Source organism: Calidris pugnax, unplaced genomic scaffold (genome assembly GCF_001431845.1).
Source record: "Calidris pugnax isolate Ruff unplaced genomic scaffold, ASM143184v1 scaffold70, whole genome shotgun sequence".
Lineage (NCBI taxonomy): Eukaryota > Metazoa > Chordata > Aves > Charadriiformes > Scolopacidae > Calidris > Calidris pugnax.
Genome location: NW_015090862.1, coordinates 2,361,997 through 2,377,734, shown reverse-complemented (window position 1 = coordinate 2,377,734; position 15,738 = coordinate 2,361,997). Strand labels below are relative to the sequence as shown.

General features: G+C 39.2%; 1 protein-coding gene across 3 annotated transcripts in view; it reads left to right on the top strand.

The window, feature by feature from the left end:
* The window catches only part of TLN2 (talin 2), a 185,358-nt gene that overhangs the window by 379 nt on the left and 169,241 nt on the right, over nucleotides 1-15,738 (top strand). The window contains exons 1-2 of one of the 3 annotated variants that reach the window (XM_014944526.1): nucleotides 109-177; nucleotides 4,086-4,198. The gene's annotated coding sequence lies outside the window, so the exon portion shown is untranslated. Of the gene's footprint in view, nucleotides 1-44; nucleotides 178-4,085; nucleotides 4,199-15,738 lie in introns of those variants that run through there. The other 2 variants (XM_014944527.1, XM_014944528.1) reach the window with 2 other exon arrangements.

The window sequence follows — 15,738 nt, the reverse complement described above, 5'->3', positions numbered from 1 at the left end:
CCCCCTCCCCGCCGGCGGGGGTCTGCGCCTGGAGTCCGCAGCGGCGGCAGCTGCGGGCGGCGGCGGCGGAGCAGGCGGGAGCGGGCAGGAGGCGAGCGGGGGGGAAGGAAAGAAGGAAACGAGCGAACGAGCGGCGGGGCTTAGGCGCTTTACAATGCTACAGTAACGCCTTTCCCGGTAGGAGCCTGTGAGGACCCCCTTGTCCTGCTCTGCCGTTGCACGTTGCATGGAGTGTCTGGTCCGTGCTGAGCTGCCGAGAGGGGGAAGACTCCGCGCAGGGCTGAGCGGCGGGAGCGCGGAGCCGCTCCGTGCCCGCAGCGACTCGGCTGCCACTGGGTTTCGCATGTAGACATCGCGTTGCCCGCAGGCAGACGGCAGCTGCGGTCCCGAGGCGGGAGCTGCTCTCCGTCCGGCACAGCCTCGCCGGCGCGGAGCTCTGCTCGCCCAACAAGTTGCCGGTTCCAGGGAGGACAGCAATAGCTCGGCCCAATACCGTGCGGGAAGCCGGGTTGCCGTGGCCCGGTAGGGGCTCTGGCACCGGGCGGGCTGAGCTCCAGGAGCATCAGGAGCCGGGCCGGGGTGGGAGGGAAACCGTGGCTCCTTTGGGATTCCTCCCTGTGCCGTATAGGGTTGGTATGGAGAGCGGTGCAGGGGCGGCCGGCTCCTCCCGGCCCCTCGTAGCCTGTCTGGGGGACGTTCGCGTGGCCAGGTTGGGGGGTGGGTTTGCCCCAGAGACGGAGCTGTTCGCCGTTGGGCGCTATTGGCGACCGCGGTGGAGAAGAAAACCTTTTCGCAACACGTTGCGAAGCGACGACCTCCCAAGGACGATTGTGCCGTGTGTGTATACGCGTGTACCTATATCCGTCTATCCGGGTGTATGTCCGCGGCTTCCTAGCAGGCACGTGGGATGGCAGGGGTTGGAAGCGGGTCGTAGGCCGGTCCCGTAGGGCCCCCCTGGAGGGGAGGGAAGGACGCGTCCGCCCCTGCGCAGCGCAGACGAGGATGGGTGGGCGGGTGAGCCTCGCCGTTCCGCGGCCTCCCCGTTCCCCGGGCCGGCCTGAGAGCGTGCCAGCGGCTGTGGGATACATGCCCCGGTGCAGCAGGACTTCATGCCAAAGTGCAAAACCTCTCTTGGTGCGAGGTGGTGGTGTGTGCTTGCAGAGAGCCTGTACGTGCTGTGGGCTGGGGTCCCCCCTGCTTGTCCTGGCACCTCTCTTTCTTCCACCCTAGCAGATGGCTGTGAGGTGCAGAGCACAGTCTTACCTTCGGGTCACTAGAGGGTCCTGATGCAGTGCCACTGCCTAAGCATTGCATGGGGGGAACACCTGTATGGAAACTGGGGCCTCTGCTGTCTTAGTGCTCGCCTTCTGTAGCACTTTTGTTCTTCTGATCAGCCACTTCAATTTATTTAGGCTCTACTTTTTGTGTGTCAAAATGTTGTTGCAGTGTGTAGTTAAAAAGATTGTGGGTTTGTTCATTGACTGAGAAACTCTGTCAGATTAAACAGTTGCCTGCTTTCCTCCAATTCTTTTAAAAGTTTACTTTGCAGACCTGTATTTTAGAGCCAAATTTAAGCCATATTAATTTTCAAACTAGAAAGCCAGTTCTGAGTTTGAAAGTATGTTTTTTACAGGCATTAGGAGAGCCCAATAGCTAAGGGAAAATGTCCATATGATTAAAAAGTAAATAAGCAGCATGTTTCTGAGATAACTTCCTTATGTAAAATAACGTTGTGAATGGCAGTGTGTTGCAAATATGAGTGCAAGCTGCCTGTGTTGGTTATAAATACCTTACAAATTGTACATGAAAAAGTTTCATACCTGTTTGAGGTAATGGTCAGCCATTCTTCCAACAGTACTGCTGTTAGCTAAGTTAACTACATTTTCTGCTTTAATTTCTAAAACATGAAATTTTCAAGGTAGTGCCTTGAGATTGAAGGTTACCATGCAGCTTGTGGGGGGAGAATCTCTTGCTTCTGGGAAGTGCATTTTGTGTGATTTTCTTAATGCCTCACTTAACTCACTGATTACTGCAGAACTGAAGAGTTAAGCGGAATTTTCATTTAGGTTATCTGTTGGTGGCAAAATTATTGAATTTAACTAAGATAAGAATACTTCTTGTTTCCAGCTGCCAGTCGAACTCTCTGGGTTAATTGTGGCAAAGTTGGGCAATATTTTAAGTTCTGAATTTCAGTATAAAACTTCATAAAGCTTCGAGATAGGGTACCCATTCATTTTACCATTTAAGTTACAGCAGTTTACCCTGAATAATTGTCCTGTGTGTTCTTTGAGTAACATCTGTTGCATGATATCATGTAATGGAATGTAGTACAGCCTAATTTAAGTTGATTTGAAATGTTGCCATTGCACTGTAGTAGTGCCTAAGAGGGTGAGAGGTTTTCTAGTGTATGTTTGATGGATAGGTTGATTAAGAGTAGATGATGTTGAGAAAGATGAACTTGCATTTTAACTGCAAAGGATTAAGTAATTTTATTGTGAACTTGGTTTGTGGTGTAGTTTTACATAGACTTCTTTAATCATTTGCCAGCTAATCTAATCACTTCATTCTGCTTACATTAGGAAATGCATCTATAGTTATAAATATAACTGATTAGTACAAAACACCACTTCAGTAAATTCAAGTCTTTAATTTTGGAGAGCGAGGAGTGGGCTTGAAAGAAGTATCTGGCTGTGGCATAGCTTCAGCTGCATAATCTTCATGATGACTTAATATTTTTTTTTTCTGTGAAAACCTTCTCTTATTTGGTATTGTTTCTACAAAGATTTGACTCTGCACAGCAAGGAAGTTCTGAAGCATTAATATTTGGATTGTGTCACTTTATATGCTTACCTATATAATGTATATCTATTAAATCTCTGCAAATGCAAGGTCTGGGCAGCTTCCAAAAATGCTAGTACTTAATTAGTCACCACAGATAGACAATAGTACAGACATACACCTCCATTCCTCCTTGTGCCGTTGTAGTGTCAGATAGCTGTTGGGATATCTGTTGTATGTTTATGAAATGTGAGCAATACCATTTGCTGATGCATCATTCCGGTCCATAATTTTAATATTAAAGTACCGAAAGAAGTGTGAATTTGTTTACAGACCACTGTATCCAGCTTTCAAAAATTTTTTTTTTTTTTTTTTTCCCTTCTCTTGAGTCTTTAAAAGGTTTGGCAAGTCTGCTTATGCATGTTTCTGCAGACAATAGAATGCTGATGCAAATTGAGAACAGCAAACAAAATGGTTGGGTGTTGTTGCAAATAGGGGGAGGCTGTGCTAATAGGCAGTGTTTTGTGTATTGTGTTTACTTCTGAGTTTTAGTGTGTCACTTGGGACAAATGTTACTGGTATATAGTTGGAAGTTGTAGTTTCAGGTAGTCCTGATTGTTGGTACCTGAAGGAGAGTGCAGGTTTTCACTTCTGGGGTTCTGCTTTGGACCACATGTGGTTTTAAGACTATAAATTAAATTGAACTGAAGAACTTCTGGGTTTAGGGGAGATGCAAATGATAAAAGTAGAGGCTTTTTTTTCAGAGTAGCCTGGCTCTCAAGTTCCAGAGACTATGTTAAGTAGAATAATCTAGGCTTTTGCAACTCTGTGTATGAGATGATTATGATTATGGACACTCTGTCTTAAGTTCTTTTATGCCTTTTTATTTATGTGATTAAAAAATCCATTCCTTTTCAAGAGAATCTCTGATTACCTTGAAGGTAACCTAAGCTACTTGGATGCATAAGTGCTGGGCTGATTCACAGGATGTTAAAATGCCAGGTCAGATCAATATTTAGAGAATTGTGGCCTTCTATCTCTGGGTGCAGTAAAGACATGCCTTTTGAGTGAGGCTGATATCCCTGGGGATGAGAAGGTGGTGAGGAGCCTGTGGTTAATTTTGAGGCCAGGCTTGTAACTGTAAACACTGATTTCTCTAATGCTGCTGAAAACCCATTTCACAGTAGTGTCAGAGAACTGTTTCCCTGGGTGTGTTGTGTGCACACATGCTTATCTTGGAAATGAGTTTGAATTAGCCTGTGTACTTGAAGCAATTGTGATAACGTTTTGATATTTTCCACTTCCAGTTGCGAGCTGGGATTCCATCCCCAGAGATCCATCCCATCAGTTCTTGAAGCTCCAGTGTCTTTTACCCAAGCATCTTCATAAAGCTAGAAAACACACTTACTGACTTCACAAGGTGAGGGTGACTATACAACAATAAATCTTGTCTTAAAATATCTTTACAGTACTACAGTGCTGACTTGTTACTTGTCGTCCCTTAACTTGGCAGCAACCAGTTGAATTTTTGCCAAGATGGGTCAGGCTGGCACTTGAAACTGCCTGCCTTGCATTCTCAGTAGGTAGCTCATCTTTCTGTGTTTGGGCAGCGGGAAGAAGTGTGAACTGAAGAGAATTGTAAATGTTCCTTGTGTCTTTCTGTCTGGCAAATTTTGTAAGGTTGGGATTTCTTATTTTCATGAAAAAGTGACATGTAAGCCAGGAGTAAGCAGGAGGCTCTCGGTCTTCTCCATCACTGCAGCAAATAACAATTGAGGCGATAAAGGATTGATGGTAGTACATGGGCTGTTTAGTTTTTCAAGTTGAATAACAATTTACATTTTTCAGCTGTGGTAGAGAGATTTCTTACTATAGTATTTAATGTTTTGCTGAAGTGTTTGGTGTAGTGATATGAGAACCTCTTAAATAATAGTATTGTCTTCAGCTTAGAAAGGCCTTCAGAGTTGTGTAATGCTTTTCTTCTTACACATTTTTGTTTATTTTTATATAATGATCTCTCTTACCTTTCTTGGGAGTTGATATCTGTAATATGTTAAATAACCCTTTGTTTCAGCTACCTCAAGTCTAGTTTATACAGTGGTTTGTTTACAGTGGTGTTACGTACTAGTGGGAAAGGTGTGATTTTTCTGGAATGTGAGATTAAAAGTTCAGGTATAGATGACATAAATATGTGAGCATAAAACAGTTTCAAAAACTTACCGATAGTAAAAATCAGGCTCAAATTTCTGAAGGTGGAAACGTTAACTGGCCTTAAAGGCATTTATAGCAAGTACCTTTTACCTTTCTTCAATTGAAAAGTGCCAAATGCTGCATAGCAGGAAGTAGCATGGTGACACTTGGCAGAGAGAATGGAGGCAGCAAAGGCGGGTTATGAATGTTTGCTAGAAATTATAATGTTGAAGAAAAGACCTATGGTAGTCTGATGGGAGGGATTGTGGCAGGAACGTGATGGTGATGTAGGACTGAAGCACATAATGCTTAGACACAATAAAACGTTTAAATGCCAAGACAAAGTCTAAGTTTAGCAATGGGTCTACAAATGAATATGTGAATAAATGAGATGAAGAAGCTGAACTTGAATGCTACAGTTCCCTGTAGCCTGCAAGTTTTGTAACTCTTTCTTGTAATTTTCTCATTTTTGACTAAAAGATTTTCGTAGATTAATTTTTATTGCTGTATAAGGTGACATCTCCTGTTGTCAAGGAGGTATCTGAACTATATGGGGAAAGGATCTAGTGGGTGCCACTGCTGTGCTGCAAGAATGCAAGGTCAAGCAGAAGGAACCAGTGGCACGCCTCCTGGGTCAGGGTATGATTAAAGGCACTATTACAGGGAAGGAGAGATAAATGTCCAATTTCATTTTAAAAAAGCAAAGTTTTGTGAGAAATGAGATCATCGTGTTTTGATGTTTAAAGTACTCTTTGGAAATGTTATGTGAAACAGCTGAGGATGGACAGAACCCAAGTGAGAACCCAAGATCTTGTAATATGTACCAACCTTGAAAAATATTTGTTTGTTATTTAATTAAAAAAAAATAAATCAGTAGCTGCATTTACAGTTGTGAGTAAGGTCCAGATCAGCCTGATTGTTGCTGGATTCAGCTGTACTGTGATTGTAACCAGACTTAAAAGCAGCTGAGGAAAAGAGAAGCATAACTAAATGTATGGAAGACTGAAACCTGTGAAGAAGAGGTGGTTAACTAAACTTTGCCTGTTGAGATTGGATAGACCAGACTATGAATTAAATACAGAACAAACCCAGACGCAGAGAGAAGGGGGAGTTGCATGGATCTAACAGGCCTTGTCTGAGGCTTTGTGTGTAGAGGATGTGGATATGTAAGGGGTTGGCTCAAATGAGTTCACAGGTGCTGTATAGGTGAGTGGCATTTTATCTTCTCTTTGTCCTTAGAGAACCAAGAAAGCAATGGCCAGGCTTATCAAAATAAACTTTTCCCAGGAGCAGGAAGATAGGCTGTTAGTGGTGCTACCAGCATCCATAGCTGTGAGTAGCTGGAGGACCTAAGACGCTTCAGTCTTTCTCCTCTCCTTTTTATACTGGCTGTTGTTTTGTTTGAAATTGCACGCTTTGAAATGCAGTGGCTGATATTTACCTCTTACAGGGAGATGCTTAGCCACTGCTATGTGACTGCTCCTGAAAGAATGTGGTCCTGTCTTGAAAAATCTCATTGTAGCAGTCATAGCAAACCATCCAATGTCAACACAAAGCCTTCTAGTACCATGGAAAATAATTGTTTGAAGCTTGATGATTTTGAGGAAAGGAACAGTTATGTTCGGTAGGTGACCACCTAGTGTCACAGTACCATTAGGAAGCCCAACTATCCAAATTTCTTGGTAATATTTTTAAGGGGAAAGGAGGAAGTGTCACTTTTGCTATCCTAAGAACTTTTTTGCTGCTGCTTGGTTTGCAGCATGGGCCTGTCCATCCCAACGGCTGATGGTTGCTTGACTACTAATGCAAATATTTCATGAGTTAAGTTCCCCCCGAGAAGATTTAGTGAAGTGCTATTTATTCTCAAGTGACTCCTTGAACAGCACTCTTAAAAATCTAGTTCTTTACTTCTTGCATTCCTCTTGAAAGCAAAGGCTTTCAGCAGCCTTTTTGTGTTAATTGCTGGGACAACCACGATGCTAGCCAAATTTTAATCCATTCTACGTAACAAAGAGCAAGGTATATGAAATAAGTAACTATGGGATTTAAGTTTAACAATTCTCTTTCCTGTAAGGAATCCCCCAAGACGAAGTATTAAAATCTTGGGAGGGCCTGAGCAGAAAAGTTATTCTTAAAGATTTTGTGTCAGAAGTGTGGCTGACTTTGTAAGAGCACTCCAACGGAATGGGCTTTAGTGGCAAAGAAATGAGGCAGAAAAATGCCTTGATTGTGGTACAAGTGTGTGGTTAAGGTGAACTTCTTATGCAGCAGTTGTTGGAGATGATTTAACACAGATAAACAAAGCCTGCAGGCAGTTTGAAGGGTGAATGTGCCTGAGGAACCAAGCATACCGCTACTGAAAAAAATGTAGGACCGGACTATGAAAGTGACTCACTAATGATTGTGAATATTTGTGCAGGAAAAATGCTTTCCTACCTAATGTTATTATCATTCCTTTTCAAAGATCAATTTACGTTAAAAATGCCATCTGTGTAGGAGAGCAAAAAACCTCTCTAACTAAAATTAAAAACAAAACCACTAAGTTCAACGTGGATCTTATTACAATCAGCAATGGCATAGTTTCTTTGGAATAGTGTTACCAGCCTGCCAGGTCATTTAAGGCAGTGGTTTCCAAAGATTTTTGATTAAACACCCTTATCCATAAAAGATTTGTGAGCACACACCCCCAAAATACATATATTTATTGATAAATTATACACATATATTACTGTATTAGTATTATGTATGTTATAAAACATATACAAAAAATAGAAATCAAGAAAGCATGAGAAACACTTTTTTAAAAAAATCTGTTTTTAAAAAATCTTTTTGTGAGAGCTATGTGATTGAATATGCTTCACAGTTTTTAAAAAATCTTGGTTTAACACTTTGATACAGTTACTTGAAGGTTCTGGTTCTAAGTTCATTTTATGTCAGTACTTGGTTTTAATGGCTGTCATAGCTGAAAACAACTTGTCACAAAGGTACATAGATCCAAATGGAAGAAATGCATTGTTGGCTATGCTTACTGAATCATGATACTCATTTTCCATTCCCATACACTAATTATGCAAAGGTTTTTCTTGGAATTTATCTATTAAATTTCCATCTTTGCTGATGTCAATCAGTTGTTCTGGCAAACTAATGGGAAGGTGTTGCATTCTTCTTTTTTTAATAAATGCATTCAAAACGCCTGAAATTCTTCTTTCGGAAGATTTTTAAACGGGTTAGGAAATGACATTCCCAAGTCTTTTAAGTGTACAGATTTGAGAGGTTTTTGTAGGTGACACATTATTTTAAGCAAGAAAATCACCTCACAATGGAAACATTTCCAAACATCCATTTTCAAAACAATCTCTTTAGAGTGAGTTTCTTTAGAAAGGTGGTTACTTTCTTGCTCACTTTTAAAACATCAACTTTACTTTGAAGAGACACTTTTTAAGTGTGTAATTTTTTAAAAAAAAATACTTGCTAGCAAGCATACCACTGACAGCCACTTGTCATCACAGAAAAGGTCAGCAAATTTTGAACAGTTGTTTTTGTGGGGAAAAAATGCACAATGCAACTTTGTTTGACAACTCTTTTAAGCGCTTTGCCATAAGATAACCAGCAAATGTCAGTGTGGGAATATGACTTTCATGGTCACTCCTCATCTCATTACAAGGTATTGTAAAGATTCTACTACTTAAATCTTGTTTTTATAAAATTAACTATATCCGTGACATCCTGTAGGAATTTGTGCACTTCTGGCCCCAAATTTCCTGCTGTACTGGCTGATGAATGATGCAATGAAAGAATTTCATATGTGGTTCTATCTGTAACCCTTACACTAGGATTTCCCCTCCCACTACTTAAGGCAGCTACTCCATCAGTGATTACACTTGTAGAGTTTTTCCATAAAATGTTGTTTCTATTAAAGAAATAATTTACTGTTGAGAATGTGTTGAGTCTCCTCCAGTATATCTTTCCTGTAATGACTTGCAAAAAAGTAGTTCCCAGTGTATTTCCACCACTGAAACAATCTAGCATGTAAGCTGAGACATGTTAGAAACATCTGTACTTTCAGCCAACAGTATAGCAAACCTCCCACAGTGCATAATTTGTTCTAACACTTGTTTCTTCAAATCATGGTCTCTTTTCTATGCCTCTTCCAGCAGTATTTGCTGACAAAGGAATGCCATATTGTTTTCCATGTATTATTTCAGGCATTTTTTTACTGCAGCAGGAAGACCAAGTGCTTCCCCAATGGTATGTGGCTCTATCTCTTTTGCTGTTAAGATAATTTAAAAGAGGCTTCTGAAGATTTAACGTTAAATTTAGTGATTTGGGGGTTATGGAGTTATTGCATGACTAGAAACCAGTACTGAAGAAACTGCAGGGATTTGTTCTTGTGTTATGGGTGCTTCGTTATTAAACATCTTGCTAATCATGATGGCTTAGTACTATCATTAGCTAATATCTCAAGGCACAATGTACACTTAAGGTGAGGTTCATCATTAATGACAGCAGATGTAAATCCATATTTCAAATAGCCATCTTCATAATTTCAAATTTTTGTCAGATCTGATTAGATTGTTGATTTTACCTCATAATGTGTCTGACAAGGAGCTTGTACGGGGGGTAAGAGAGATCAGCTGATGCGCATAGGTTTTGAAGCAAAAGCAAAATCTGTTGTGGCATCTGTGTATCTGACATAACACTTCAGAGTCTTCAGGGTCAGAGGTGATCTGAGCAAGACTATAACTGTAGAGGGCCCTAAACCATTTGTGCATTTCCCTGATTAGAATTCCTTGTCTTCACTTGCCTCACATTCTTGTACTTTAAAATATGGTATGTAGTAATGTGACCCATGTGTGTTGTGACAGCATGCAAATTTTTATGGGCATGCCTTTTCAAGATGGCCTTAGGTCATGCCAGTTAAACCTTTAGAAATAAGCACTCCTAAATGATTGAAGTTTTGTTTGTTTGGATTGTTTTTTTTTTTTGTCTGGGACTTCTAAGAAGGGACAGCAATTCTTATTTGGTTTGTTTAACAGCCAACACAATGTAGTTCTCATCCTGCCTGAGGCTACAGCTTCCCCTAAAGATAAATTTCAAGTACCTGCTTAACATCTGCTATCAGGCACCAGTACTGTCTTGGTACCTACCCAAGAAGTGTATCTTTTCATGTACAGCTCAGTTTCTGTAGCTGCCATGTGACTTGTAAGGAATGAAGTACAACTTTACTGCCTGAAGAAGATGCAAAAGCAAGGTGGAATTGCAGATAACAGTCCTATGGGCAAAAAGGGAAGATAAAGCAGGGAGTTGCTTTTTGAAAGTTGTTTACAAGGCACTTCTTAAAACCAAAGGGAAAAATGTAGAATGGAGACAGAAAATAAGAGAATTTAAAAGATATGCTTTTCTCACTTCTCTTTTTAAACTGTAGTTGCAGCTGCAGTGAAGACTGAAGATTTGCACTTATGTGGTATGGACTAATTTATTTACTTTTTTTGACTATATACTCATTTCAAATTTCTTGCTTATGGTATACCTTTCACTATTTAAACCAAAATTACATTGCTACCTGTGAAATAGTCTTTGCAGTACCACAATCAGATACGGAAAACAGTCATCTCTTCATAGAAACAAACTTTGTAGAACACTCATATTTTTCACCAACATTTATTTCTGATGTGTTTAATAGAATTTTTTTTTCTTCTCAAGTTAAGTTGTTCTGTAAGAAAAGTCTCCAATTTAGTTGTCTCTTATGTGGACATTTTTCTTTACATTTATTCTTTAGGACCTAGCTGTCCCATGACACATGAAAAGTGAATCGGGATGCTGGAGCCTTGTGCAAGTGAAATTTATCTTCCTTTTGGGCCTGTAGTGTTTAATGGAAGTCAGTTTTCTTTCTTCCATGTCAATCAACAGATGGTTGAAATCTTTGTGCTTGTCAAGAATTTGCCATTTGAAATGTATGCAATTTATACTAAGATATTTCAAAGTAGCTTAGAACTAGAAAAGCTTTCTTCTGACAACATTCAGGGGATATTCAACTAAGCAATAGGAAAATGTTTCTTTAAGTTAATGAAAACCTAGTATCTGTGTAATGAAGCTTGCCTAAGGAGTATGACTCTCTTGTCAGTAGCTGGTGCAATTCAGTCTTTTGGCAGCATTGGTTGACAGTCTTACATTTTGATCAGTATCAGTGACCATTAGCTAGTGGAACAACTGCATGTATGGTAGAGGTGCTGCAGCAGGTAGGACAGAGCTAGCCTTTGCTTCTCTTTAACGCTTCTTTTGTTAAGAGTTACAGAATGCTTGCACGAAATCACCTCATTCTCCAGAATGCAGCTGATGCAAAATGGGGCCAAACTGAGGTATTTGCAGAAAAAAATTCAAAATTGTAAGGCTTAGTGAAGAATGTAAACAGGCCGATCTAGGTTATTGTTAGGCATACTCTGGTTCGGTAATGGATGGCTTGGGAACAATGAAATGAAACTCAAGTGGTATGCAGTATCTATGGTGCAATCCCATACTCCAGAAATTCAAGGGGTTGTAAGAAGGAATCTACATTCAGCAAAAAAGCTTTAGTGTCACATGGAATACAGAAGTTCCTGAGTAATAGTTAACTAAAGAATGGATTTAGAGCAGAACTTTGAAGACTGAAAATGTGTATTTCTATCATCCCTTTGTTTCTGTTGAAGGCTTGTTTGCTTATTCAAGAAACAAAGTAGGGATTGAAGACACCATCAACAAGCATTGACCTTAGAGTTAAATCTGGTGTCAGAGAACATGGATGGCTCCAGACTGCACCTTGTGTGGCTATGTATGTAGAGGTTACAGCACTTGTTGCAACGTATTTGGATATATCTACTATGAAAGGCTTTTTTTGGCACACAGAAGGGAAAAGCTTCCCATCCCTTCTGTGGTGGAATGTGTGAATCACTACGGTCCTCTGAAGCTACCTATACCCTTTAGGCAGGTTTTGGGAATAATAGCTGCTTTGTCAAAGAAGACTTCCCTGTTATGCAAAGCTTTAAATTATCTGTACAATACACAGTGTACAGTGGCTGCTATCCTCACTTAAGGGGGATAAAGACCAAGTGTGCTTAAGGTTCTCCAAACTAGATCTTATACTGCAAATGAATGATACAGTGCTGTATCTTCCTAGTGGAATGGATAAACAACTAAAGCACTTGAAACAAATATTTATTTTAGAAGACTCTGATTTTTGAGCTGGAAGAAATAAGCTGTTGTGTTAAACTGTTCTGAGATTTTCTGGAAAAGTCTGCAGGGTGCTGCAACTTATTAGTGTAATAAACCTTAATTTCAGCTTGTTTGTACTGGTAGCTAGTGGTTTCTAAATGTCTGGTTTTGGATTGTTTGGGGCAAGTCTTGCAATAGTTTTCTTCTGCATCTGAACAAAGCAGCAGTGTTTCTTGAGTATTTGCAAGAAAATAATATACATAGGCAAAAGGCAATGCTTACCAAGTAGTGGACAAAAGTAAATGATCAGCTTTTAAATCCTTGAATCAGAAAAAAATGTTGTTTTCCTATGTGTACTCTCCTTTTCACATGCATGCTCAGTTGTCCTGCTTTATTGTCTGCTGTTTAATGATTCCAAATACATAGAAAATGTTTAGTCCTCCATAAAACGAAGTGTAGACAAGAAGAGGTTTGCACTCATCTAGATCTATATGAAGTGTGTGTTTATGTTGATACTTTCTCACGTTGAACTGGGTGGTTGCATCTTCTAATCTGTAAGTTGCATAGGTACCCACTGAGGTACCTATGCAACTTCTTTGACTGCACTTACTGTTTTTAAGGTGTTGTTAACAATCATATAAGCTGGAAATGCAAAATAGAGATATTGTTTATGTCTCCATGGTGACCACAGGATCCTGAAAACTTATATTGTATTTGACTTCCTAGGGCACTAGGTTACATCCAGGCTCTATGAAACCCATAGAGCCTGGATGTAACCTAGTACCCTAGGAAGTCAAATAAGGCTTACAACTTAGAAAAATGTTTTTTCAGGCAATGTAAAAAACTGTGCGTACAATATGAAAAATAAAACACAGTTTTGTAATTATAAGAGAGAGGGACTATGGTTGTGTTTAAGTAAAGAAAGGTTTTCTGTTGTGTTTTTTTTTAAGAGGTTTATAGAGATGAATTACACTTTATAAATTACTCCAAAAGCATTTAATAAATAGTAATATGGGCTGCCTGTCAAAAGAATAACCTTGCTGTATGACAGTTACTACACTTGAAGACAATGTAAGTTACTAATGAGATGGTCAAGTTGTGCTTTCGGTTGTGTATACTTGGTATCTTCTCCCCTACTGAATACAAATTTTCAATTATACACAGAGGCATGAGTCGAAGCCTTTGAAGCACTATGGAAATCTGTGTATGTGAGAGTAATGGCTCTGAGGGAATGTGTGTGTAAGAAAAGTGTTTATATATATATATATTGTGTGTTGAATCTGTCTAAATGGGCACCAATACAGCCTGAGGCCTTGCAGTTGGCTACTTAAGATATTTTAACCCACACATCAAAATAAATTCACCTAATTAGTGTTGATGATCAGAAAGAACTATGTATTAACTTATTTTGAAGACTAGAAATAATTTAACTCTAGGATTATTTGTTTGAATTCTTAAGGATAAATAGAAGTACTCAGGAGTATATGGTATTGATTTTTGAATGCTTTAACTTGGTTATTCTAAGTCAGAGACAAGGACCAGTCTTTGTGCTTAAGCTGCCGAAGTGTCTAGACATGAATTGAAATCTGGAACTATTTTTGCAGCATAGAATGATGATGTCTTATAGTCTGTATCAATGAATTACTGGCATCCATTTTTGGTTTTTGCCTTCTGTCTTTGAGAAAAGTGAGTTTGATAGTTTAAGGCCAAGTTCTCCTGATATCTGATACTTCATTCTCTTCACACAGCATGTAGCCAATCTGTGGACTCTGGCACTTCTGGGGATCAGAGCTGGCTAGCTATATGGGCAGGGTTGATGTGGTTATGGATGCTACAATAGAAGTCCTAAACTTCAGCTGCAAACAGTGCAATTTAAGTTGAGAGCCTAAGGGGAACAAATTTTTCCTTGCATTACATATATATAGGGTTCGCTGAGTGACCAGGATTTTAGTCTTCTCAGAAGCATTACAGGCATGTAATTGCTCTGTCAAAGGTGAAGGCAGAGATCTTGATGGGCAAGGGGGAAGTAACTGTGTGTGTCATTGCAAAATGAGTTCCTGAGCCCAAATGTCAGGTTTGGGTTTCAAAATTTAATTTGAAATACTGACTTTGCAGGCATATTTTGACCTACACCTTGAGTTTGAAGCTTTATTCAACTTGCATCCCTCTATCGCTCTTTTCACATCCCATTTTTCAGTAATTTTTCATATACTCACTGAGCATGATGGGAATAACAAATCTAAATTGATGTATTTTAATGATACTCGAGAAACTCGGAGAGTAGCTTTTGTAAATCAGTATTAATAGTGTTAAAAGTCTTTTCTTAATTTGCAAAAGTGTGCTTTTTTTCAGGAAACCTAATAAATTCAAATTGATGGATAATTTAAAAACAAAATAAAGAAAAATTGGTAGCTTCCAGAGGTGGCCCACTGGAGGTCTGGCTGATAGATAGATGCTGCTTTAAGTGTAGTCAACAAACGACATGCTTATTGTAGCAGTTTTGTTTCCCATGCAGCTGATAGTCAGAATCCAGTGGTGCTTATTTTATCACAGAACAGGAATTGCCCAAAATTATGATTAAAATGTAGCAACTTGTATTTTCTAAAATTATTAGTTAGCAGGGTAAAAATAAACAGTATAGGTGAACAAGGATATTGTATTTCACACTGTTTTTAGTATGAGAACATGTGAAGCATGTCTTTCTGTTATGGGCTTGAATATCCATGGTACTGGCATAATAATCTGAAAACGTCTTCTGAAAACACTTTTTTGGTAGCTTTTTGACAATGCTGTACAGTAACAAATTCAGTTATTTTTGATAATTAAAGTATACCTTTTGTCCTTGATGACTGAATTGCTATCTCTTACAGTGAATATTGAAAATCAAACCTAGTATGTTTGGGGCTATGTTATGTACCTAATGATGTTTTGGGTTGAGATAGTTAGCAATTCAGGAAAGTTTAAAAGTGTTTGATCCATTTTGCCTGAGGATATATTTCTGGTTTTGTATTCAAAGTGATGTAACTGACTCCATCTTGCAGTGACATGTAACTTACTGTTTATTCCAGCTTCCTGCATTAATGCTGCTTTGGCTGAAGAACTTGTAAGGACATTTTTTGTTTCTGGCTTTCTGTCTCTAACTTGTGCCCTGTTTAGGATTTTATATGTTGCAAGTTTGGTTAAAATGAAAATTAAGAATTAAGTGAGTGCTTTTAAGTTTCTAATGGCAAAATAGAAGAAATGTTAAGATCTTGCTAGCCTTGACTTTCAATGGATTGTGAGCAGCCCATTTTTGGTGCACTGTAAATATTATGTATACATAAGGTAAAAGTGGATTTTTTCTCAGTTACGCTCTGTTACTATTTATCCCAAAACTCGAACATAAGCTTCGTGTGTTTTGGTTGTTGGATTTTGGTTCTTAAATTCACACACACCCCCAACATCGCCAGGTTTTGGGGCTTTTCTTTTTTTTTTTTTTTTTTTTTTTTTTTAAAACTTTTATCAAAGTCAAATCACTTATAAGAAAGTATACTCCTGACTTCACATAGCTGATTATTAATAAGTGAAGCTACTCAAATTGGG